The sequence below is a fragment of the Macaca fascicularis genome, chromosome 8 (assembly GCF_037993035.2).
Source record: "Macaca fascicularis isolate 582-1 chromosome 8, T2T-MFA8v1.1".
Lineage (NCBI taxonomy): Eukaryota > Metazoa > Chordata > Mammalia > Primates > Cercopithecidae > Macaca > Macaca fascicularis.
In genome coordinates, this window is record NC_088382.1 from 8,462,619 (window position 1) to 8,488,746 (window position 26,128).

The 26,128-nt window shown below is 46.8% G+C and overlaps 2 protein-coding genes across 4 annotated transcripts in view; both read left to right on the forward strand.

The window, feature by feature from the left end:
- DEFB108B (defensin beta 108B) overlaps positions 1 to 26,128 on the forward strand; it is an 875,574-nt gene that overhangs the window by 437,681 nt on the left and 411,765 nt on the right. The window lies entirely within an intron of this gene.
- The window catches only part of LOC135964858 (SH3 domain and tetratricopeptide repeat-containing protein 1-like), a 49,326-nt gene continuing 33,540 nt past the window's right edge, over positions 10,343 to 26,128 (forward strand). For 2 of the 3 annotated variants that reach the window (XM_073999949.1, XM_073999951.1), the window contains exon 1: positions 10,343 to 10,548. The gene's annotated coding sequence lies outside the window, so the exon portion shown is untranslated. Of the gene's footprint in view, positions 10,549 to 21,173; positions 21,327 to 26,128 lie in introns of those variants that run through there. The other variant, XM_073999950.1, reaches the window with a different exon arrangement.

Sequence of the window (26,128 nt, forward strand, 5' to 3'; positions counted from 1 at the left end):
CAGAATCTCTCTCTGTCACCCTTGCTGGAGTGCAGTGGTGTGATCTTGGCTCACTGAAATCTCCGTCTTCTGGGTTCACACCATTCTCCTGCCTCAGCCTCTCTAGAAGCTGGGACTACAGGCACCCACCACCACACACGGCTAAATTTTTGTATTTTTAGTAGAGATGGGGTTTCACCGTGTTAGCCAGGATGGTCTCGATCTCCCGACCTCATGATTCACCGGCCTCGGCCTCCCTAAGTGCTGGGATTACAGGCGTGATCCACCCACGCGGCCGAGGATGTTCCTTGTTCCTACAGGAGTATGTGATTGGTTTGTCTATTGGCTGATAGGGAACTGAATCATGGGACACTGACTGGTAAGACTGTAATACTCTAAAATACAGTATATAAACTATCATATCATAATGGTGCAATACTATCTACTAAAATAAGAAAGGCATTGATGAAAAGCCCAACGCTATCATATGTGACTGAGAGATTGAATGCTTCCTCCCTCAGATTGGTTACAACATATTGTCCTATCACAGTCCTCTCTCCTTCATTCAAAGTGAATGACCCAAATAATAGACAGAAATAATAAAGAAAAAAGGGCAACAAATGCAAAGAACTCACGAGATGATACTCTACGGTAAAATTTATGTACTTAGGAATTAATACCAACTCATTATTAGCAAAAAATAAACATCTTTACATCAAGAGTAGTTTTTCCTTTAATAAAGAAAGGTGGAATGTGTATAATGAACAAGGGATAATCAAAATTTGCCAAATGAGGCTAGTAAGACAATCCCAACAATTCACAATCATTATTCACTAGTCCGTTAATCACAGGACAATACATAAAAGCGAAACTTACCTGACCGGGTGCAGTGGCTCATGTCTGTAATCCCAGCACATTGGGAGGCTGAGGTGGGCAAATCATGAGGCCAGGAGTTCAAGACCAGCCTAGCCAACATGGTGAAACCCTGTCTCTACTAAAAATATGAAGAATTAGCTGGATGTAGTGGCAGGCAACTGTAGTCCCAGCTACTACAGAGGCTGAGGCAGGAGAATCACTTAAACCCAGGAGGCGGAGGTTGCAGTGAGCCGAGATTGCACCACTACACTCCACCTCGGCAACACAGTGAGACTCCATCTCAAAAAAAGGTAATAATGAAATAAAAAAAATTAAACTTACCTACACATTAGAAAAACATTAAAATTCAACCATGAATCCAGCACATTATTAAATGAATAGACAAAAATTCTACCAATAAACTGAATATCATTATCTATGAAAATCAAGTACTACTGCTTAAAGAGCATTTACAGAACTCTCACCTCAAGGTTTCCCTGAAAAACAAGGTGAATTGCATACTCATGACTCCTTAAGAATGAGCCATTGATAAAAACAATATACTTGTAACTTGTGTAACATTTCATACATTTTTTCAAGCACTGCACCGTAATTAATTTGCATCAGGCTTTCCAAATTAGAAAAGCTTCACTTATAGAACTTCTTTCCTGTGGGGGTTTTCACATGACTTTTCAAGTAAATGTGAAAACTGAAAATATTCTTGTAGTTTCTAAACTATTAGAGTTTTAATCCTGTGTACATTCTTGTATTTATAAGGTCCAGGGAGCTACAGTGTGCATTTTCATATGTCCTTGAGTGGGTATGAGAGAAATGAAACATTCCCACTTTCTAAAAAAAATAATTTTTTTTTCTAAAAACAAATAAATTTCAAGTGACTCTTGTTTGTTTTGATTGCTTGTTTTTAAGTTCATGACTTGATAAGGTTCCTTCAGAGGACTTTATTTCCTCTTCTCAGTACAAATTATCTTGTATCTTTCCCAGGTTTTTCAAAGTGATTTTCAATATTCTGGTCTTTCCATTTGTTTCCTAAAATGCAGACCCACAAAATTATCATGAATTATTACAAACTACAGAAACATTACTAGATTTAATGTTCCTTGTACACAGTGCCCATGCCTGATTTATTCACCAAATCATTCCCTTGCCACATTCCAAATCACAAATAGCACTGATAATAGGGAAATACTTCTGTAATTAAGTGAAATGTGTTGTCATTCTCACCTACAGAAGCCAGGTTCCTGCAGGTTTCCTGCATCACTTCTCTGTAGAGATTCTTCTGAGAAGAATCTAGCAAAGCCCATTCCTCCTGGGTAAAGTTCACAGCCACATCCTCAAAAGCCATGGAGTCCTAGAACATTCCACACATGTGGATAGAAGGATGGGTGAGACTGACTGCACTGGGAATCTATACTCAATCCATAAGCTGTTTATATGATTCTAAAATTTCCAAGCATTTTTTCTATGACTTGATTGTCACAACTCTTACTCTGTTCACACATACTCCCTCCCACACAGCAGTACTAATGCTGGAATTGAACTATTCAGAAAGGCAACAGCAAAGTAGAAACACCCATCTCATTAGAGAATCCAGGGAGTAAGATGTGCTGCTAGGCGTTACCTTTTAACTTCACTTTGTGCATTTTTACTATCTGTCATAATAAAGTCCTACCTGATGTGCATAAGGGAGTTAATATTATCAGTCCTGAGACTACTTATTCTTAAAAATGCCTGCTCACAAAATTCCACCTTTGTTTGTAATAGTAACTTACATTTTGAAAGGGATTCCACCAACCCAAGTAATAAGAATGACTCACTGCATCTAAATGGCTTATGCAATATATTTGCCAAAAGTTTTTCTGCCAAAGGTCTATTATTTTCACTGCAGTGGTGCTTAGGGAACCAGACACTAAAACACAGTCTGAACACTAAGTGTTCAATGAGTTTCCCTGGTAGACAATATTTTACATGTGCTGTCACTTGTTAACTGGAGAGTTGAGCCCATTCCATGTGATTATACCAAGAGAAAGTAGGCTTACTAAATTTAATTGAGTAGTAAACAAAACCAATAATTGATATTTAACAATACTAATACAACAATTTTTAAAATTTCTATTGCACAATGTCAAGGCAGAAAGGAATAAGAGGAAATACGACACATGTTTTTTAAAATGACATTAATGTCAGCACTTCCAGATGCTATTCCTATGAAATCACATAAATTCCCAAATCAGGTTTTTTTTAGGAAGGAAAAATTACTTTTTCATGCGTAGTAAAAATGACAAATGTCTAATGCTTTTTAGTCATCTAAAAAAAGAGTGATGACTTGTCTAACATACTTCTAAGATTTTCAAACGACAATACTCAGGACAGCACAGTATTAGCAGAGAGACGAGCAAGCAGACCAAGGGGAAGAAAAGTCTTAATGACCCAGCATTTATAAGGAAAGTTGATGAATAATAGAGTAGGCACTGTAGAATAGAAAAAGAAATCACATGCACTTTAAAATATGAGGCAAACCAGGCTGGCATCTACTTGGGAAAATACATTGCATTCTTCTCCATTCCATGATCCATAATCAACTTATTGTATATTCAAATATGAAAGATAAAACCAGAAAACTTTCAGAAGTCACAGGAAGATTTTTTTTTATGAAGGATTAGGCAGAATTTCTTTTGTGTAAGAAAACAATGATAAAGGAACAGACAAACTCAAACATATTAAAATTTATGGAATAAAAAGAAAATAGAGTGGGCCGGGCATGGTGACTCATGCCTGTAATCCCAGCACCTTGGGAGTATGAGACGGGTGATCACCTGATGTCAGGAGGTTGAGACCAGCCTGGCCAACATATCAAAACCCCGTCTTTTTGCTGTTTGTTTGTTTGTTTGTTTGTTTGTTTGTTTTTTGAGACGGAGTCTTGCATTGTTGCTTGGGCTGGGGTGCAGTGGCAAGATCTTGGCTCACTGCAACCTCCACCTCCCGAGTTCAAGCAATTCTCTTGCCTCAGCCTCCCAAGTAGTTGGGATTACAGGTGCCTGCCACCAGGCTCAGCTAATTTTTTTTGTATTTGTGGTAGAGACAGTTTTTCACCACGTTGACCAGGCTGCTCTGGAACTCCTGACCTCGTGATCCGCCCACCTTGGCCTCCCAAAGTGCTGGGATTACAGGCATGAGCCACCGTGCCAGGCCTAAAACCCCGTGTTTACTGAAAATACAAAAATTAGCTGGGTGTGGTGGTGGGTGCCTATAATCCCAGTTACTCGGGAGGCTGACACAGGAGAATCACTTGAACCCGGGAGGCAGAGGTTGCAGTAATCAGAGATGGCGCCAGTGCACTCCAGTTGGGTTACAGAGCAAGACAGTGTCTCCAAAAAAACAAAAAAAAAAAACATGAAAAACCCCCCTCAGATATCCAGATAAGAGGATACAGATGTGTCCGCTGTCATAAATTCTTCACCATGCTACAAGAGGGGAACTGACATTTTGGTGAATCTTTGTAAATCATCAATTTATCTATCACACTTTTATTTCACCAGTAGCATTGACAAACTAAGTCCTACAATTCCATTTGAAATTACCCTTAAAAAGAACAGACCTTGAAAACCTACTACACTCACTCTGGGGAAGAAATAAATACGAATTTTTAGCAAATAAAATGCATCATTTTATCTTGTCTCTTTACAAATAGTATTTTATCTTTCAAGCTGTACTGACAAAATGTATCTTACACTCAATGAAAAACTGAAACTCAAATAAGCGGACAAGCCTTATCAAGGTAACAAACTCAGGGAGAGGCAGTGCTGACTCCAACAGAGACCTTTCTAAGTGTCACGGCAGGCCATTCTATTCCTCAGGACACCCAACCTGTTCAGTAAAGTCCTCGGTGACCACCTAGGAGGCACTGGCAGTGCTCTTTGTCCGCCTGTGTGCCTTCAGTGCATTTCCATATTCAGGTTCTTGCACATCCTCTCTGGGGTGGGTTTTCCTCATCCTTTGGGAGAGTTTCTCTCTTCACAAGTGGGAGACAATCTAGACAGCAGAAATCATTTCTGCCTTTTCCTCTCAATATCAGCATTCCATTGGCAGACCATCAATGTGTCTCCGAGGAATAAAACCTCCAGCTAGAAGAACAGTTTTAATGACCTATCTTTAATGACATTACATTGTATTGTCCATTCATTTTAATGTCCTAAAATTTTAATAACCCTAAGGGGTCACCATTTTAAATGAAACTATACCAGGAGATTCCTCTAAGGCCAAGAGCATCCAGCTGCTCCCCTGAGAGACTCTACCCCCTACCTCAGGCTGTCCTTGGGGATGAGATGACCCCGGGGCTGATACTCACTAGACCCTCCAATAGACATGGCCACTGTGGGTATCCTGGGACATCCCCAGATGGTTCTAAAATGCCAGGACTAGGAAAAGACAGGAGGGTGGCTGAGGACACAATACCCTGTAAAGTTTTCACGGGGGGAACTCAACCTAAAGACATTTTGGTCATATGTACAATTAGGAAAGATGAAAAGAAGAGAGGCACAAAGATTTTTTTTTTTTACAGTAGAGTGTCAGATGATTTATTCTCCACTTTCCTCTCATGTAAAATGTTTGGAAACAGAAAAATATTTTGGCCAAGGTGGCTCACGACTGTATTCCCAGCGCTTTAGGAGGCTGAGGCGGGCGATCACTTAAGGTCAGGAGTTTGAAACCAACCTAGCCACAATGGCAAAACGCTGTCTCTACTAAAAATACAAAAATTAGCTGGACATGGTGGTGGGCGCTTAGAAGCCCAGCTACTTGGGAGGCTGAGGCAGGAGAATCGCTTAAACCTGGGAGTCAGAGGTTGCAATGAGCTGAGACTGCGCCATTGCACTCCAGCCTGGTGACAGAGTGAGACTCCGTCTCAAAAAAAAAAAAAAAAAAAATATATATATATATATAAAATATACATTTAAAATTATTACATGTAGATAGTATTTGAAGTCATGGGTATATACTGACTGTAGGTAGAAACAAGAGAAGGCAAGGAAAGTTTTTATATTTTTATATTTATATATAATTATATAAAATTAATACACATAATTATAATATGTAAATATATCATATAGGCTGCGCACAGTGGCTTACACCTGTAATCCCAGCAATTTGGGAGGCCAAGGTGGGCAGGTCACCTGAGGTCAGTAGTTCGAATCTAGCCTGACCAACATGGAGAAACCCCATCTCTACTAAAGATACAAAAATTAGCCAGGCGTGGTTGTGCGTGTCTGTAATCCCAGCTACTCAGGAGACTGAGGCAGGAAAATCACTTGAACCTGGGAGGTGGAGGTTGCAGTGAGCCCAGATTGTGTCATTGCACTCCAGCCTGGGTGACAAGAGTTAAACTCCATCTCAAAATAAATAAATAAATAAATAAAACAAGAAATACATCTTTATGTCTAAATATATAATTATAATATATAAATGTGTATATATATATTTATTATAAATTTATTAATATATGAAATATATTTATTTCTGAGACGGGGTCTGGCTCTGTCACCCAGGCTGGAGTGCAGTGGCACTATCATAGCTCATTGGAGCCTTGAACAGAGGGCTCAAGCGATCCTCCCATCTCAGCCTCCTGAGTGGCTAGGATTGCATGCACACACCACCATGCCTAGCTAATTTTAAAATTTTTTGTAGAGACAGGATCTTCCTTTTTTGCCTAAGCTGGTCTTGAATTCCTGGGCTCAAGTGATCTTCCTGCCTCAGGCTTCCAATGTGTTAGACGTGGGCCACTGCATCTGGTCTAATGCATTTTTTAATTTGCGAGTTGATATTATTTAAAATTTGAAGTACTGAATGTGTTGAAAACTAACTTGCAGAACTCCTGAACAATGGACGGTTAGCTGTCATGTCCTGGTTCAAATCGTCCCAGCACACCAAGGCTAGAAACCTTTCAGCCAACTTCCACTTATGTCTCCCGGGGCAGGACAATGTCACTTGGCCAATCCCCACTAAGAGGGACTCTGGAAAGGCAAGAAACTATTCTGTTCTCTATAATGGAACGTGACCGGGAGAAGGCAGCTGGGAGGACCAGCTGGGCCCTCCAACCAGCAGCATCCACCATCGACCAACTGCCCTACAGCTACACTGTGCTGGGCATTTGGGGCACTGTTATGAGCAAGAGTTTCCATTTTTTTTCTCCTGGGACATTCATGCTGGTGACAAGAGACAATTTTTTTTTTTTTGAGACAGAGTTTTGTTCTTGTCACTCAGGCTGGAGGGCAATGGTGTAATCTCAGCTCACTGCAATCTCTGCCTCCTGGATTCAAGCAATTCTCCTGCCTCAGCCTTCGGAGTAGCTGGGATTACAGGATTGCACCACGATGTCTAGCTAATTTTTGTATTTTTTGTAGAGATGGGGTTTCACCATGTTGGCCAGGCTGGTCTGGAACTCCTGAGCCACTGCACCCAGTCAAGAGGGCGATTTTAAATCAGTAAGTATAATTGTGATGAATGCCAGAAAGAAGAATGTGTGTGATGGGGAGGGGACTTAAGTTATTGTCTCATATTTTAACACTTTCATAGGCAATAACTATAAATTTAGAAGCTTAAAACAACACACACCTTTAAGCCAATTTTGGCAAGCTAGGAGTTGAGCACATTTTAGCGGGTCCTGTGCTTGGGATCTCACGCTAAGCAGCTGGGCTGCATCCTCATCTGAGGCTCCACCAGGGCAGAATCCATTTCCAGGCCGCTGAGGTTATTGGCCGAATTCATTTCCTCGGACCCGCTTGGCAAGGGCCCAGCTTTTTGCTTCCTTGCCTACGGGGCCCCTCCAAGGTCTTTTCTCAGCACAGCATCTCCCTCCTGTAGCGCCTGCAGGCGGAACCTTTCTCTCTAGTGTGCGAAGGTGATGCACTGTGACAGTGACATCCCATTGCTTTTGCCAGGCTCTATGGGTTAGAAGCCAGTCACCGGTTTTGCTTGTACTGAAGGTCAGGAAGACTATGCAAGGGCATAGGTCATTGGGGGGTCAGTCACTTTAGGGTGTGGCTGCCACCACTGAACTTGGTGAGACTTTAAGGGTTGGTAGGAGCTGGCCAGGTACAGGGGTGAGGGTGTGTCAGGCAGGGGTGAGGGCATGGAGGGGGATGCAGAGGCCTGCACCCTGGAATGTCCTTTCACTCCCTGAGGTTTTGTTCTCCTGATCCCTGAGTACATCCCACAACACGGTGGGGCCCTCGCAGGGGAGAGGTAGGGAAGCATGTGTTGTTCATCCGGGGACCTTGTTAGGCAAATCAGATTAGGGGCCAGGCTTTCAGTGGTGGGTGTGAGCGTGGGAGTGATGAGTGTGCAGGTGTGTGTGGGAAGAGCGATGGGGATGGGGTCAGCCCCAGCCACCATGAAAACCCTAACTGTGCATCCACCCATCCCAGCAGCCTCCCTGAGTGAGTGCCTTCAGGGCGCAGGTCCTGTTTTGCACATGGAATTGAATCAGAATGGGACACTGCCTTGCCTTAGAGAGGTCACACTTTTTCTCTTTCTTTTTCTTCTTTTTCTTTTTTTTTAAATTTGCGAGAGATTCTCACTCTGTTGCCCAGCCTGGAGTGCAGTGGTGTGACCTTGGCTCACTGCAACCTCTGCCTCCCAGGTTCGAGCAATTTTCCTGCCTCAGCCTCCTGGGTAGGGTAGCTGGGATGATAGGCACGCATTACCATGCCTGGCTAATTGTTGTATTTTAGTTTCACCATATTGGCCCAGCTGGTCCCAGTCTCCTGGCCTCAAGCAAACTGCCCGCCTCAGCCTCCCAAAGTGCTGTGACTACAGGCATAAGCCACCACACCGGGCGAGAGGTCCCACTTCATGCCAAGTGGGTGGCAGCCACTCAGACAGCACCCCAGCTGGCGCAGGGAGGGGTGCTCAGTGTCCTAGGAAGGCAGAGGGCTGCATGAGAGGTTCGGGGAGGAAGGACTGGAGGAGGATTTGAGATTTTCACCTGAGCAGCTGGGTGGATGGAGGGGCTGTTCACAGAGAATCACAAGAATGTGGATGAGCAGGTTAGGGCACTAATAAAGCACTCTGTTTTGGCCCGCGGAAAATTTGAGATGCTTCCCTGCGTCCAGCTGGGGCTTTGGGAAGGTCAGGGCTGGGCATCTGACGGGATGGAGGTCTCTGGCAGGCAGCAGAGCATGTGGATGGTTTGTGAAGCCCGGAAGGGCATGAGATTTCCTGTGGCAGTGCCCACTGCAAATGGAAGGGCATTTGGCCTGAGTCCAGACATATACAAGTTGGGCAGAGAAGGGGGTGGGTCCCCGGGACCCACCAAGGAGCAGCTATGGAAGTACAGGAAAACCAAGGGTGTGGGGTCACATGAAGCAGGAAGCTCAAATAAGATGAGGAAAGAGGTTTTAAAGACGATCAGGGCTGGGACAGTGGTTCATGCCTGCAATCCCAATACTTTGGGAGGCTGAGGCGAGAGGATAGCCTGAGGCCAGGAGTTTGAGACCAGCCTGGGCAACATAGGGAGACCTCATTTCTATAAATAAATAAATACCATTGGTACTTGGCATTTCAGGCGGGGAACAGCAAACTCATGTAAAGCTCTGAGGCAGGAAAGGGAAGTGCTTAGCGCTCGCTCCTGGTTCCTTTATCAGACCTTAAAGAGATGCAGAGACATTTCAGGTACTCCTTGGCCGAGCTCCCTCTGGGAAGGCCTAAGTTCGCTTCTACTTCCCATCTATTAATTTTTTTTTTTGGAGACAAAGTGTCACTCTGTCTCCCAGGCTGGGGCTCATGCAGTGGCACCATCTCAGCTCACTGCAACCTCCACCTCCCGGGTTCAAACGATTCTCCTGCCTCAGCCTTCCCAGTAGCTGGGACCATGGGGACAAGCCATCACGATCGGCTAAGTTTTTGTATTTTTAGCAGAGATGGGGTTTCATCTTGTTGGCCAGGCTGGTTTCGAATTCCTGGCCTCAAGTGATCCACCTGTCTCGGCCTCACAAACTGCTGGGATTACAGGCGCGAGCCACCACGCCCGGCCCTACTTCACTCCTAACGCCCACCATACGTGCTTCCAAATGTTTGCTGAATGACAAGGTGAACGAGTGAATGGGACTACGTGAGTTCAGTCAGCAGGCAATCCTATTCTTTCGACCTCAGTTTCCCTTTTTGTAAAGCAAACCTGTCTCTCGCTCTCTGCCCTAAAAGCCTGAGTTCTGGGCTTGAGATGAGCGCGTTCTGTAGAGCAGACTCCAGGTGGACGTTGAGCTGGGTCTTCTAGGAGGCCAGGATCCGGCCAGCTCTTGGGTCTGGTCCTCCCGCTGGACCCCGCACGCCCAGTCCCAGCACCGCCCCGCCCAACCTCCCTTTGTTCCTCCAGGCCCCGCCCTCTCCGCGCAGCTCGCTCCCCATTGGCCGGGGGGCGGGTCCTGGGCTCCCGGCTCCGCTGGGGGCGGGGCGGCGGGCGGCGGGCGGCGGGCGGGGCCGTGTGCACCTGCGAGGTGTGTTTCCCGGCCGCAGCCCTGCGCCAGCTGCAGCTCCTTGATCCGAGCCGGATCGTGAGCGGGGAACACGGGCTGAAGCGGCGGCGGCGGCCCCGCCCCGGGGCTCCATTGTTGACGCTGCCGTGGCTCTGTCGGCTGCTCAGTTGCGCTTCAGTCGGCCCAGGCGCCGCGTCGAGGAGCGAGCGCTGCGAGGCGGCAGCCTGAGGTGAGAAGGCGCGACGGGCGACGGGGTCTCCTGACCGGGCGGGGGTCTCTGCCCCGGGCGTGGCGTCTCCGAGCTGGGCTCCGCAGGGTCCTAGGTCGGGATCCGGGGTCCTTGCGCCAGGGCTTTGTCTCGGCCTTGGGCGGCACCGGGGGCTTAGCGCCTGCTGCGGTACCGCGTGGGCCCGCGGGGGGGTCCCGGTCGCCCTGCGGGTGGGGGCCGGTCCCTACTGCTCCCCGGCTCCCCGCGTCTGCCGCGGAGGGGACTGCATGGACCCGGGCGCTGGCTTCTGCCCGGTCCCCCGCAGCGTGGCTGGTCCCCGCGTGCAGCAGAGGGGGCCCTGGGAGGGCCTACTCGTGTGGCGGGGCCCGGGTCACCGCGAGTGGGAGACTCCGCCGCCCTCCCCGCCCTCCCTAGCAGCGAGACTGCTTCGCTAGACTCACCGAGGGGACTGTGCGGACCCTCGGACGAGGGAGTCCGTGATTCTGGGTGGGGGCTCTTTCCCGGCCCCGCATGACGGCTTCCTGAGTGTTTTGTCACCTATATAGGTGGCTGCGTGGACCCGCGCGCGTGGGTCCTAGCCGCCCTGCTGGTGGTGCCGTGCGCCGCCCCGTGGCTCGTCTGGGTCGACCCCGCCTGGGACACGCGTGTAGTGGGAGTCCGTGCGCGGGGGGCGCGTTGAGTGGGGGCGCACTGCCCCCGCCCCATGGTTTATCCTCTCACTTGCCTGGCGGGAGGAAGCGAGAGGCGCGGCCCGGAGCTGTCGCGCAGTGGCCGCACCGACCTCTGCCCTGGCTGGCGGGTCCCGGGGGGGGGCGAGGGGCCGTCACCGCGCGTCCCACCGCGCGTCCCACCGCCGCACTTCCTGCTCTGGCCCCGGGCTGGGCTCTGATTGGAGGGAGCAGGGCCCTTCTGCCTGGCGCTTCTTGATTTCTTCCGTTAGTAATGGGAAGAAAAAAAGAATCTGGAATGCCAGATTGAACTTTGTAGCTCTTAGCGCTGGGAGAGTGGAAGAAACTCTCCCAAGAATTTGGCGGGCTGGAAAATGCGTTTCAAGCAGGAGCACCCACACCCACGGAATGAGGCCAAGGCAGTTACAGTTAGAGGTCAGATTTATGAGGGGAGAGCGAGGGTGAGGTCCGTGGGTGGGGAGACTCAGACCTCAGCTTGATGGGAAGACCTGATGCTGCCCCCTCAGACGCGTATTTCTCAGCCACCAAAGTAAGTGGAGTCACTCCTTAGTGAATGCTTTCATCAAACTTTTGAAAAACCTGTAATGTCCCAGGAAGCAAAATCGAACTGGACAGTTTTCCCCTTTTAAGAGTGTTAAACGTCCCGGAGACAAACAGCAGAAGGCTCAAGGAGTCCAAATACTCAACCTGAAGTTCTTTCTGAACAAGAGTTAGTGTATAAGTAACAGGCATAGGAGACAAAACTGAACTAATCACCGCAGCTGTGGCTCCTAGCCCTGTAGCGTGTCATGCAGGCCCTTTTGCCTTCTCTGCCCTCCGCTGTCCCAGACCCCAAGGCTACCGCGCACCTCCAGTCATCAGCTCCTGCTGACCCATTGCTATGAACTCTGTTTGGTGGCTCCCTTCTCTCTGAAGTTTTGCTTGTTCTCCTGAAGTCCTGGTCTTTAAGAGCTTATGATCTGCAGGGACAGATTGGCTTTGGGCAGTACATAGTTAACTGTAGCACAGCTTGAAAAATGCTCTGATAGAAGTGTGCAGGCAGTTTGTACATACGGGTAAATGCGAGGTCCTTTTTCAATACCATGAATCTAAGTATTCATGCTATTTTAAATCTGCAATTCTTTGACTCTCCAGAGGGCTTTTAGATTAATTTTTTTTTCCTATTACTTCCTAGTGTTTGTTGCATAGTTCAGAGTACTTGATTAAAACTTACCAGGTCGGCCGGGCGCGTTGGCTCACGCCTGTAATCCGAGGACTTTGGGAGGTCTAGGCAGGTGAATCACTTGAAGTCAGGAGTTGGAGACCAACCTTGCCAACATGGTGAAACCCTGTCTCTACTAAAAATACAAAAATTAGTTGGGCGTGGTGGTGGGCGCCTGTAATCGCAGCTACTCAGGAGGCTGAGGCAGGAGAATAGCTTGAACCCAGGAGGCGGACGTTGCAGTGAGTGAAATGGCTGCACTGCACTCCTGCCTTGGCCATAGAGTGAGACTTCCTCTCAAAACAAAAACAAAAACAATGTACTGGGTCTACCTCCGGCTCTGGAATTTTCCTGGAAGGCCTTCACTTCTGGGCTTCATTTTTCTCACTTTTGAGAATCGTAAACTACATAATTTCCAAGAATTTTTGCCCTACACCTTTAATTCTTTCAAGTAAATATAGCAGAGAAAAATTCTCTTCCCCGCAATTGTGTAAGGAAGTCTCTCGCAGAAGGGGACACATGGGTATGGAGAAGAATTTTTTGTTTTTTGTTTTTTGGTGACGGAGTTTTGCTCTGTTGCCCAGGCTGGAGTGCAGTGGCAGGATCTCGGCTCACTGCAAGCTCTGCCTCCTGGGTTCACTCCATTCTCCTACCTCAGCCTCCCAAGCAGCTGGGACTATAGGCGCCTGCCACCACGCCCGGCTAATTTTTTGTATTTTCAGTAGAAACGGGATTTCACTGTGCTAGCCAGGATGGTCTCCATCTCCTGACTTCGTGATCTGCCCGCCTCGGCCTTCCAGAGTGCTGGGGATTACAGGTGTGAGCTACTGCCCGTGGCCGACAGAGGATGTATTTCTGAGCTCTACATTTCAGAGTTCTTTTCTATAGCCCTGGCCTGGGTCCCAAACAGGGAACTTAATTCACTCTATCACTAAAGTATACTCTTGCTTTGATGCCATTGGTATGTTGTCCTAGAGATTTGCTGTGGCTGCCAGGAGTGTTTCAGAGTTAAGAACTGAAGCAACCTCTCTTTTGTCAGTTTATGAGTCTATAAACCATCTTGTTTCCTTTAGCGTTATCTCCCTGGAACTGGAAGGTCAGAGATGAAGTTTTGTTAGATTATAAGTCTCAGTCTTGCTCTCTACCTTCGTCTGTCTCCCATATCACCGGCTGTTTTTTTTCCCCCTGTTTTTCATTTTAATGTTTTTATTGGATGGGTGTCTATTATTGCAGGCTACCTCAAAACGCTTTTGGATATTGACAGGATATAAGTATGAATAATATGTAAAAGATAACTTATTCTAGTTCTTTTGAGCAGAGGATTTGGTTTCGATATGTGGCCCTATTAAAGCTTTTGTTAAGCCCAAGTACTTGCTGAACTTCAGTTTTTTTAACCTGTAAAATGGAGTTAGTTGTTAGTAATACCTGTTCTGCCTAACTCAGGAGATTGTTTTGAGGATCAAATGAAATAATGAATGTAATGGAATTTTGTAAATTTTAAATGAAATATTGTATTACCTAAGATTTTTTTTTTTTAACGCTGTATTAAGAATGGAATGAATCTGGGTTTTCCTTTGAAATCCTAAATGTTTAATGTATTGAGAAGTTTTAATGTGTCTGTCGGGGAGCTTCATTAGGATTGTTTTCTATCTTTAATTGGCCAGTATTTTTTTATATTTTAGCATTTTTGGGGAACATCAAAATTTGTGTTTCAGTTATCATTAATATTTTACAAAGTTATTGAATGTGCATGATTTAGTCTTTAACAATCTCTTCAATTATTTACATTCCCATATAAAAAATGCAGTAATGAACGTCCATGTAAATAACATTCCCATGCTTTAATGAAGCATAATTTCTTGACATTGCAGTTTCTAAGTGCCCTGTCTTGAGGTTGGGAAAGCTAAAGGGCAGTCAGACGTCAAGGTCAGCAAAGCGTCACCTTTGACATTTGAAATCCAGCAGCAGGTATCACAGTGAACCCCATTCCAGCATCCAGGAAGTTTCTCTGTCCTGCCTCTCCTCCAGCCACCTCAGAATCTGTGTCTGCGGTGTTGGCCCTGCTTTCCTCTCTCTCCTCTGCCTTTTCTTTCTCTTCACCAACTTCTACCGAGTGCTTCTGATGTCCCAGACAGTGGCAGTGGGAGTACAAAGGCTAATAAACCCGGCCCTGGTCCTCAAAGAATTGATGTTTTCTGTGCAGATATTAAGTGACACTGTCATATATAGTGTTGACAAACATTGATACAGATTTCCTGTGAAGTGCAGAAGCACCATCCTAGAAGCAGAGATGCAGAGGCAGCCCTGGTGACTCACACATGGAGAGCTGGAGTTCTTGGTCTAGTGGGATCAACTGACCTGGACATGATTTCAGTTACATTGGAGTGAGTGCTGGGACGGGCTCCCTCGGGGCATCTGGGGCTGGGTTTGTCTGGTGTTTAGTCTCCTGCCTGGTACTTAGAGTTTATCAGTAAGATGAGCATTGGGAGGTTTCTAAGTGAAAGGAAAGGCAATCACTTATCTAAAACCTAAAATTTGTAGGTGTTCTGGGCCATTTATAATTCACTGAATCTGTTTTGTCAGAACAAGTCTATCATCTATTGTTTTGGATGGAGTGTGGCCAGCCCTGCTTTGCCATGTAAGGAAATCAGGAAACGCTTGTCAGGTGTCAACACTGTGCCAGACACTCTTCTAGGGGTTTCCACGTAAATCACTGTATTCATTTCTGTTGCTGCTTTACCACATTTCCACAAATTTCATGGCTTAAAACAATTGAAATTGTATCATCTCACAGTTCTGTGGGACAGAAGTCTGACGTGGGTGTCACTGGGCAAAAATCAGCATGTGGTCTGGGCTGCATTCCTCACTGGAGAATTGTTTCCAAGCGCTTTTGGCCAAATATAGTTCCTTGTGGTTGCAGGACTGAGGTGTCTGTTCCCTTGCTGGCCATCTGTTGGGGGCTGCCCTCAGCTCCTGAGGCCTCTATCTGGTCTTTGCACGTGGTCCCATCAGCTCAGGACTAGCTAACCCAGGGACCTGGTCAGGCTCTCCAATTCCCCTGTGTGCATTTCTCTTCTTCCACTCGGAGAAAGTTCTATGCCCTGTTTTAAAATATTTTTTTGAGATGGAGTCTCGCACTGTTGCCAGGCTGGAGTGCAGTGGCGTGTTCTTAGCTCACTGCAACCTCTACCTCCCAGGTTCAGGTGATTCTCCTGCTTCAGCCTCCTGAGTAGCTGGGACTACAGTTGCCCGCGATGACACCTGACTAATTTTTGTATTTTTAGTAGAGATGGAATTCACCATTTTAGCCAGGATGATCTCCATCTCTTGATCTCATGATCCGCCTGCCTTAGCCTTCCAAAGTGTGGAGATTACAGGTGTGAGCCACCACGCCTGGCCAGTTCTAGGCTCTTAGAGGCTCATGGGGTTAGACTGGACATCCCTGGACAGCCCAGGATACTCTTCCTAAGGCCTGTGGCAAAGCCCTTTTGCTGCATAACATAGTCACAGGTCTTGGGGGTTGGAATCTCCCACCACAGTTACCGATCCACTTACTACAGCAGCCTGGGAGGTGCTTTTCATTGCCTCTGGTTAACAGATACCAATTTTTTTTTTCTTTTGCAAATTGGCAGGAACATGAAGATCCTTCTTTTTTTTTTTTTTTTTTTTTGAGACGGAGTCTCATTCTCTTGACCGGGCTGGAGTGCAGTGGTGCAATCTTGGCTCACAACTTCCACCTCCCGGGTTCAAGCAGTTCTCCTGCCTCAGCCTCCTGAGTAGCTGGGACTACAGGCACATGCCACCAAGCCTGGCTAATTTTTGTATTTTTAGTAGAGATGGGGTTTCACTATGTTGGCCAGGCTGGTCACAAACTCCTTACATTGTGATCCGCCTGCCTTGGCCTCCAAAAGTGCTGGGATTACAGACGAGCCACCGCGCCCAGCCATGAAGATCCTTCTTAAATGAAAAAACCGTTCCTCTGACTTGATGTGAGGCTGTTGGTGAGACTCATAGCTGTGGAGACAGGTCCATCAGAAACAGAGCTAAACTTTGTGTTCTGGAGTATTTTGATGGCCTGCCCTGATTATGTAAGTTTTGCTAAGAAGTCATTAGAGTAATTCCTCTACTGGAAGAAACACCCATATGGGGAATTTGGGACCTTGCCTTTTCAAGTTTTACCCAAAGGACTCTTCATGGGTGAAAAGTACATGATTCCAGGTCCATTTCTAGAATGGAAACAGCTGCATCAACCCAACAGCGATTCACATTCCTGAGTTTGAGAGAATCCGATTGTTTCAAGGCTGAAGCCAAAAGCCCAATAAACAATGTTTGCACTTTATTCATAGTTAGGAATTAGGTGCATCCTGTGGTCAAGAAAACAACTGATGGTGGTCACCAAGTAGTTTAAAACGAAGCAGGACCTCATTTTATCATGTGGGTGTTTTTGATTTTCTTAACGAAGTTTTTATTTTCCTGTGCAGTAAATGACAAACTCTGACTTGAAATACATTTCCTTTAATAAACCAGAATCTAGGGTCGGGCGCAGTGTCTCATGCCTGTAATCCCAGACTTTGGGAGGCCGAAGAGGGCAGATCACGAGGTCATTAGATTGAGACCATCCTGGCTATGGAGTGGTGGCTCACACCTGTAATCCCAGCACTTAGGGATGCTGAGGCAGTAGGATCCACTGAGGTCAGGAGTTTAAGACCACCAACATAGTGAGACCTCCACCTCTACCAAAAAAAAAAAAAAATGCTGGGCGTGGTGGTGCACAACTGTGGTTCTAGCTGCTGGGGTGGGGGGGTGTTGATCACCTGATCCCACTAATTTGAGGCTGTAGTCAGTTAGAATTACACCACGGCATTCCAGCCCGGGCAACAGAGCAAGACCCTCTCTCAAACAAAAACAAAAACAAAAAACCATATTACTTAATATGCTATTGTTGTTGTTGTTGGTCAAGTATCAGATTTTGTTTAAAAACTAAATACTCTTTTTTTTTTTTTTTTTTTTTGAGACAGAGTCTTGCTCTGTCACCCAGGCTGGAGTGCAGTGGCATGGTCTCAGCTCACTGCAAGCTCCGCCTCCCGGGTTCACACCATTCTCCTGCCTCAACCTCCTGAGTAGCTGGGACTACAGGCGCCCGCCACCACGCCCGGCTAATATTTTGTATTTTTAGTAGAGATGGGGTTTCACTGTGTTAGCCAGGATGGTCTCGATCTCCTGACCTCGTGATCAGCCCACCTTGGCTTCCCAAAGTGCTGGGATTATAGGTAAATACTCATTTTTAGCAAAGTTGTACAGGCATATAGCTCTAAGAGTCAGTAATTAACAAGGCTTACAATAAAACCCAGCAATCCCCTACCTTACCCTTCTCCACTCTGATCCCTGCTCCTTGGAGGTTACTGTGTTTATGTTTTAGCTCATTCTAGATTGTGTGAAAGACAGGGAGATGTCCTACTGTGGAAGACAAGGATTCAGGTTGCTCACCCTCCCCGCTCCTCCTGCTGCCCAGGTTTTTCTCCCCCATCCTCTCAGTATAATTATTGTGATAGTGAGGCCAGGCACGGTGGCTCGTGACTTATCCCAGATTTTTGGAGGCCGAGGCGGGCAGATCACTTGAGGCCAGGAGTTGAAGGCCGGCCTGGCCAACACAGAGAAACCCCGTCTCTACTAAAAAATACAAAAATTAGTCAGTTGTAGTGTCCCACACCTGTAGTCCCAGCTACTCAGGAGGGTGAGGCACAAGAATGGCTTGAACCTGAGAGGTGAGGTGGAGGTTGCAGTGAGCTGAGATCACACCATAAGCTGAGATCGCACCACTGCACTCCAACCTGGGCAACAGAGGTAGACTCTGTCTCAAAAAAAAAAGTATCGTGATAGTGGGATACATAGTACAGTACTGTGTATATTTAGTATTCTTCCTGGTTTTTGGCCCAGAGCTTCTAAAACTCTTGTAATTTCCTGAATGATAGGAACATCATTGGTTATAATATTTGGTCTTAGGTTTCAATACCTGACACAAGAGCCTCTAAGGCTTTTGGAATCTCTGGGGTGATAGGAGTGTCTTTTGTATGATAGTGAGATGACAGATGGCTTTGGGCACCTGGACAGATTCAGGATTAGGGTTGGTTGCCAGAAAGATGAGTCATGATTAAAGAGTTGGACATATCAGCCCCACCCCTACCTCTGGGAGGGGAGATGAGACAGGCTGGAAATTGAGCTAGTCAAGGGTGGCCAATGACTTAATCATGTCTATGTTATGAAAACTCCATAAAACCCTCTAAATACTGGGTTTGGAAAGCTTCTGGTTTGGTGAACTCATTTGGTGCTGGGTAGGTGGCACTTCCAGCAATGGCATGGGAGCCCCGACATCTCTGCCCCATGGTGTGCCCTGTGCATCTCTTGCATTTGGCTGTTCCCGTGTTCTCTTTGTAATAAACCAGTAAGAGTAAGTGCCAAGCACTTTGCGTGTGTCACCTCTCTTACTTTTTCAGCAACACTGTGTGGCAGATAATGTCCTCATTTTGCCGGTGACAAAATGAGACTGATGCCTTGAATAACTTGCTCAAGGTCACATAACAAGTGGAATTCAAGCTCTGACTCCAAAGCCTGTGCTTTTAACTAGCATGCTGCATACGCGGCCTCTTTATTTGTTAGGAGTTTTGGTGTCTCTAGGGCCTGACACCAAGTTGATCGTTGTAGTCTAGAGCTGTTATAACGGAGCTTTTAGCGGCCCTGCTGAGAACAGAGCCAGCACCTCCGGATTGGCAGGGCAGGGGCTGTTCCTGCTGGGAGCTGCAGGTCACTCCCTGTAGCCCTTGGCTGATCTTGCTCATCCACTCCATCCCTCATTCAGTAGTTCCTCAGTGCGGCCTCTGTGCGGAGGAGAAGGAGGCAGCCTTCCAGCCCAGGTGGGGCGTGCAGGTACACACAGGGAGACGCAGCTGCGCACTGAGCTGGCTGTAGGCTGGGACAGTGTGGCTCCAGTGGTGGCAATAGAATGCTCTGGGACTGCAGAGGGAACACATGCTGTTATGCCCAGACTGTTTGTTCCCCAAAGAAGACCAGCAGAGTCCAGAGTCAAAGCCAAGCGGCAAGGATCTTTACTACAAGTTCGAACCTGGTCCCTCCTTTACAGAGTATACAAGAGGGCCCCGAACAATGCGAGCATTTGCTTTTTATAGCCCGAAAGTTGCAGGGAAACAAATTATTTTGGCTCCTGCGCTTTCAGTAACCTTGAACGGCTGTCTCCTTATCGGAGACTTTCCAGGTGGTGTTTGTACTGGGCTCAGGGAGTTTGAGAGATATATGGTGGTGGGATGGGAGGATGGGAAGTGTTTGTGCTAGGCTCAGGGAGTTTTGAGCCCGGGGCTGAGGAATGTGTCCAGCTCCTTTCAATGCTTGTGAAAGGGAGGAAGGGGCAGGCACTGCAGAGGAGGTGTACTTGAGTTGGACTTTGAGGGAGGAGTTGGATTTCCTCCGTGGAACCGAGCAGCTGAGGCTTTCTCAGCAGCTGAAGATTACAGCCAGCCAGCCTCAAACGTTCAGCTTTTCCTGAATTCCCTTTTTTAAGAGAGTGCAGTAAGTTTTCAACAGAGATAAAGCAGTCACCTCCATGTCATTCATGTTCTGCGAATCCTGTGTGTAGTTTTCGATGCTTAGCAGATGGGGGCAGCCTGGGCCATAAGAGAAGAGCCTGTGTGTCCACTTGTTTGGACATCAGTCAGGTGTGGCACAGGGCAGTGATCACTACCTTCCCTTGAGGAACTCAGTTGTACTTTTATGTGGAGAGGACAAAGAAAGCTGTTGTACAGGGGGCAGGAGACATTTCACCTGCAAAGCAAGGCACAAAATACATAGTCTGTGCCCTGCATGAGAAACCTAGCAGAACTGTGTGCTGATTCCCACCCCTGCCTCCCCTGCTGAGAGCGAACCGTCCATTGTAACACGGCGGAAGGCATTTCTGCAGCCTCTGCAATCGGAGTGATCTGTCACTTGCCCATTGAGCGTTAGGGGCAGCAACCAGGTGGTGTGGCTGAAACACAGGCCTTGGCCAGACGTGGTTGGGCATGTTGGTTCTGCCACTGATTGTGAATTACAGAACCTTGGAGAAGTCATTGTCTTTGTCTGTGCCTGTCATGTAAGATGGGGAACACTGTGGCCATTGCAGAAAAGCAGATAGGTGGAGCGAGTATGAAGTGCTTTATGTGTGTATCATACGGTGAATGAAATGGCACTGATTGACATTATTGATAGTAATAATAGGTTTAATTCAGGAATAAAACTGGTAAAGTAGGCCAGGTGCGGTGACTCACGCCTGTAATCCCAGCACTTTGGGAGGCCAAGGCGGGCGGATCATGAGGTCAGGAGTTTGAGACCAGCCTGGCCAATATGGTGAAGCCCCATATTTACTAAAAATACAAAAATTAGCTGGGTGTGGTGGTAGTCCTGGGTGCGCCTGTAGTCCCAGCTACTTGGAAGGCTGAAGCAGGAGAATCGTTTGAACCTGGGAGGTGGAGGTTGCAGTGAGCTGAGATGGCATCACTGCACTCCAGTGTGGTCTACAGAGTGAAACTCTGTCTCAAAAAAAAAAAAAAACAAAAAAAAACACCCTGGTAAAGTGTTTTACCCAGCCTAGTTACATGTGGTAGAGCCGAATGAAAGCTTAGAAAAAAGATGACTTGAGAACTAGCCCAGCAGAGGAATCAGGCGGGATGTGTTGTTACTGAGTAAGTGAAATTTGCACCTGCTTTCTCCCAGGCCTCGCTGAGTTGTGTACAACAGAGAGCTCAGGTGTTGGGGGCAGTGGACCAGTTGAAGAATGCATTGCTATTATGTGAAGAACATTGGGCTTTGAAAAAGCAGAACTGGATCCACGTTCTTGCCTGGTAACTCTAACTATCATCTAGTTTGTAAAGGGGAATGCAGTTCACTGAAAAATTCTTGTGACAGTGGGGAAAGGATTGGGGCGTCTGCATTGGTGTGTGTAATACAGGTCATATGAAAGAGCATTTAGGCTGGAGGGAGACTTTTCATCTCTATAACTTTACTTTCACAGGACAATTCCATCATGATTTGAAGATTTTTGAGTCAAAACTTTGTTCTGCTATGTGTGTTGGGGCAAATTTATACATACAATTTGCTTAAATATTTCAGATGATACAAGAATATATGTGTGGGGTAAAAAGCTGAAATTTGCATTCCCCTTCTCTAGAAGTAACCATTGTGAATAGTTAAGTCTGTATTCCAGCTATTTTGTATATTATAAATACACTGAATATATGAATGTATATATACATATATGTTACAGAAACACATTTTTAGAGATGGAATATTGCTGTGTTGCCCAGGCTAGTCTCAAACTCCTGGGCTCAAGTGACCCTCTTGCCTCAGCCTCCCAAAGTTTTGGAATTACAGGCGTGAGCCACCGCGCCTGGCCTACATGAATTTATTTACTACTTGCTAAGTTACTCTGTTCATTACGTGTCTATTGAAGTCCCCCATGTGCCAAGCATTGCTCTGAATACCTTATATGCACGAATTCACTTAATTTTGAGAGCAGCTGTATTATTGTGGCCCTTTTACAGTGAGGAAACGGAACCACAGAGAGGCTGGGGACGTTGTCTAACATCACACAGCCAGCGCTGTTGGAATTGAGGTTTGAACCCAGACAGCTGGCTTCAGATCTCTTAGCTGTTATCATAGATGGCGCACCCAAACCTTAGGGCCGCCTCCCAAGCCTTGCCTGAGCTCTGCCTGAGCTCTGCGAGAGCCATATATGTGAGGTTTCTTTCCTCTTTAAGAACACAAGTCTTGGAATTGTCCCAGACCCTGGTAGGACCTCTTGAGGACCAAAAATCAGGGATTCTTCCAGCCTGCCCCAAGGCCAGATCTCTGATTTAGCTACTTGGAAGGTAGACGTGGAAGAGAGTAATTTTGCCAGAACAAAAAGTCAGGATGGCTGGGCTGACTCGGCCAGATGTGGTGGCTCATGCCTGTAATCCCAGCACTTTGGGAGGCCAAGGCAGGTGGATCACCTGAGGTCGGGAGTTCGAGAGCAGCCTGGCCAACAAGTTGAAACTCCGTCTCTACTAAAAATATAAAAATTAGCTGGGCATGGCAGTGGGCGTCTGTAATCCCAGGTACTTGGGAGGCTGAGGCAGGAGAATTGCTTGAACCCGGAAGGCGGAAGTGACAGTGAGCTAAGATTATGCCACTGCACTCCAGCTTGGGTGACAGACAAAAAAAAAAAAAAAAAAAAAAGAGGGAAGGGGAATGGCTGGGCTGACTCATCCTAGGGAAGAGGCCCTACAGCAGCCGTAGGACCTTGGCCACTTGGGTGGAAAAGAAGGAAGGAAAAGCTTCACCCATGGCAGTGACCTGGACTGCAGAAACCACACTAAACAGTCCACGTCCTGGAGCCTGGCCACCCCGTTTGTTTCTCTTCTCCTTGGGTAGAGGGTGTGGGGAGCTTTCTACCCTGGAGGCTGAGCAGTGCAGCTTCTAACCAGGGTAGGCATTTGTCTGTCCCTGGGAATGCAGACAGCATTCTCATAACCAGCCCAAATCCTCCTGAACAGCTTTTTGTTGGGTGGGGCGGGGCAGAGGGTCATTTTGACTCATAGGTACATTTTCCGCTTTCGCTGCTGATAACTGTGTTACAGGTTAAAGTTTTGTTTTTGATACTGAAGAGGGCTTAAGATAGTGAGCTATTATGGCACATCTAAGTCTGCTAAAATAGAACCATGGGGTAGTGTAGGAAAATCTCTTCTAAGTTATGGATCATATATGGTGAACGTTAGAAGCCATGTGTACCTAAGTTGAAAAATCAAAACATGTCTTGTATTTGGGTGACCCCGGTAAGTCTGGATGCCACTGCGCCTTGTGTGAACACAGGATGCTGAGGTGTAGGGATCAACAGGCTTTTTCTGGACATCTTGCGCTTCTCCCTTGGGGTAAAGTGGGGCGGCAGTAGGAGCGCACCGCTGTTGGGCCCCTAATATTTGTCAGCTGTTTTACATGTGGGATTCCATTTAATGCAATCTTGGAGGTAAAATTATTTTATTGAAGATGAAGATAGCGGCTTAGAGAAGTTAAGAAAATTGTTCAAGGTCACGTCATTTGTTTGTTTGTTTGTTTGTTTTTGAGACAGAGTTTTGTTCTTCCTGCCCAGGCTGGAGTGCAATGGCGCCATCTCAGCTCACCACAACCTCTGCTTCCCAGGTTCAAGTGATTCTCCTGCCTCAGCCTCCCGAGTAGCTGGGATGACAGGCATGCACCACCACGCCAGGCTGATTTCGTATTTTTAGTAGGGACGGGGTTTTTCCATGTTTGTTAGGCTGGTCTTGAACTCCCAACCTTGGGTGATCTGCCTAACTCAGCCTCCCAAAGTGCTGGGATTACAGGTGTGAGCCACCACACCTGGCCAAGGCCATGTAATTTCTTAAGTAGAAAGATGAAGTACTTGATGAACTCAAAAGCTTGACTTCAAAGCCCTTGATCTTTCCATAACACGTGGTTCCTTCCCCGGTTGGTGGGGAGTGACTTGAAGAACTCAAGGAAGTTGTATTTTGTGGAAAGAAGACCTGAGGGGTGTATGGTCTTTCCAGGCTTGGAATCTGCCATGCTGGGCTTCTGAATTGTATAGCTGGGCCATATAGAGAGAAGCCCCTCATTTAAGACTTATTCTTTGGGGGAAATAAAGGAAGGCCGCCCACATGAGACAGGCAGAGGCGACTTTCTCAGAGCTACTGTGACAATGGAGTCGGCACCGTCACTTGCGTGTGGCAGAGACTGACATGCCAGTGAGTGGCGGATGAGGAGTGGGGAAGCTTCAGGACGGAAAAGAATGGCTCCCAGTGGAGGCTGTTGTGGGGGCTGGAGGCGGCTGTGCAGAAGTGGGGTGTCCTATGTGATTGGTTAGGGGCGTATATGGCTTTCTCTGAATTATCCTAACTGGAAATAGGGGCCAAAATTAGGGTGGCTGTCAGTTTTGAGTCAAGTCCAGGCCACGTGGGACAGAGTTGTGGTTTAGTTTCTGGGTTGTGGAGAGAGAGCGGTCTGGCTTCCTGTCTGATGTGCTAGCCTCGCTGGCCTCCTGGCTGTTAACTGTAGATAGGGGATTGGTTTCCTGGGTGGGCAGCTACCGGTTGTGGTCTGAGTTCTGTCTTTATACATATGATCAGGCATGGTCTGTTTGTATATTCAGTCCCTCATTTTTCTTGTCAGTAAAAATATCAAATGACAAATTGGATACATTGGGAACTTTTTAGATGTCTGTGTCCCCTGGAGGAAGTTTTCACGTTCACATTTAATCAGAATGAATATAAACAATGGGGCCATTTATCTTGAAGATGTAAAATAGGAAATCTTCAACAATACTACCTCGGCGCCATTGCCTGTCTGTCCATCGTTAGGGAATGTGTTTTTATCCCCCGCCGGCTCATCGTCCACCAGTTTGTGGTTGATCCACTTCTCTATACGTCTTGTCTGTGTGCATCTCATTGTTTGCTAGTGTTAGCTTTCCCCTTCATCAGTGTAGTTTATTTGTGTAGCCTCTGTTGGTAGGAAGTAATTTGTGGAATTTGTGAATGGAAGGGACCTTGGAGGTCTGCTAGATCAGCCCAGTGATTTTCAAGATAAACGGAAATACATGGAAATGTTCCAGCTTCTTTGGTGGCAAAACCAGGAATAGAAAGCGGTGTTCTTTGTGCCACAATGTCATTGGAAGACAGCTCAATGTGGGCCTAAAATGCAGAGTAGCTAACTTTCATGTATCTCTGCTTCTGACTCTTGTTATCAGACATTTTAAATTGACCTTAATGTGTTAGCAGAAATATGAAAAGTCTTGACTTGTTTACATATAAGGTACTTCTTCGCCTACTCATTTGGTTGTTTTTTCAACAGGATTGAAAAGACATTGTTATAAACTGAATGTTTATGTCTCCCCCAGATTCTTGTACTGGAGCCCTAACTGCCAGTGTGATGGTATTAGGGGATAGGACCTTTGGGAGGTGATTAGGTTTAGATGAGGTCATGAGCATGGGCCCTGGTCTGACAGGATTAGTGCGGTTAGAAGAAGAGAAACCAGGCCGGGTGTGGTGGCTCACACCTGTAATCCCAGCACTTTGGGAGGCTGAGGTGGGCAGATCACGAGGTCAGGAAATTGAGACCATCCTGAAACCCTGTTTCTACTAAAAATACAAAAATGAGTTGGGTGTGGTGGCACGTGCCTGTAATCCCAGCTACTCGGGAGGCTGAGGCAGGAGAGTTGCTTGAACCAGGGAGTCGGAGGTTGCAGTGAGCTGAGATTGTGCCACTGCACTCCAGCCTGGTGACAGAGTGGAGACTCTGTCTCAAAAAAAAAAAAAAGAGAAAGCAGAGAGCTCCCACTGCCCTGGTGTGAGGAAACAAGAAGAAAGGTGGCTGTCTGCAAGCCAGGAAGAGGTCATCCTGGGACTAGAGGACTTCGCCTGTAATCAGCTATCTCATAACAAGTGGATTTGATGCTGGTTTCGCTAGGTGAGGAAATTTCCCATTTGGAAGGAAAACTGATACTTGTTTTTGGGTTTTGCTGAGGAGCCACAGGGTTTGGAGCAGGGACTGGAGGTTTGTTGAGACACACGTGAGTGCACTCAAACATCTTCCATGAAACGTGGAAATAAAGACAGTGTTCCAGAGAGGTCCCTGG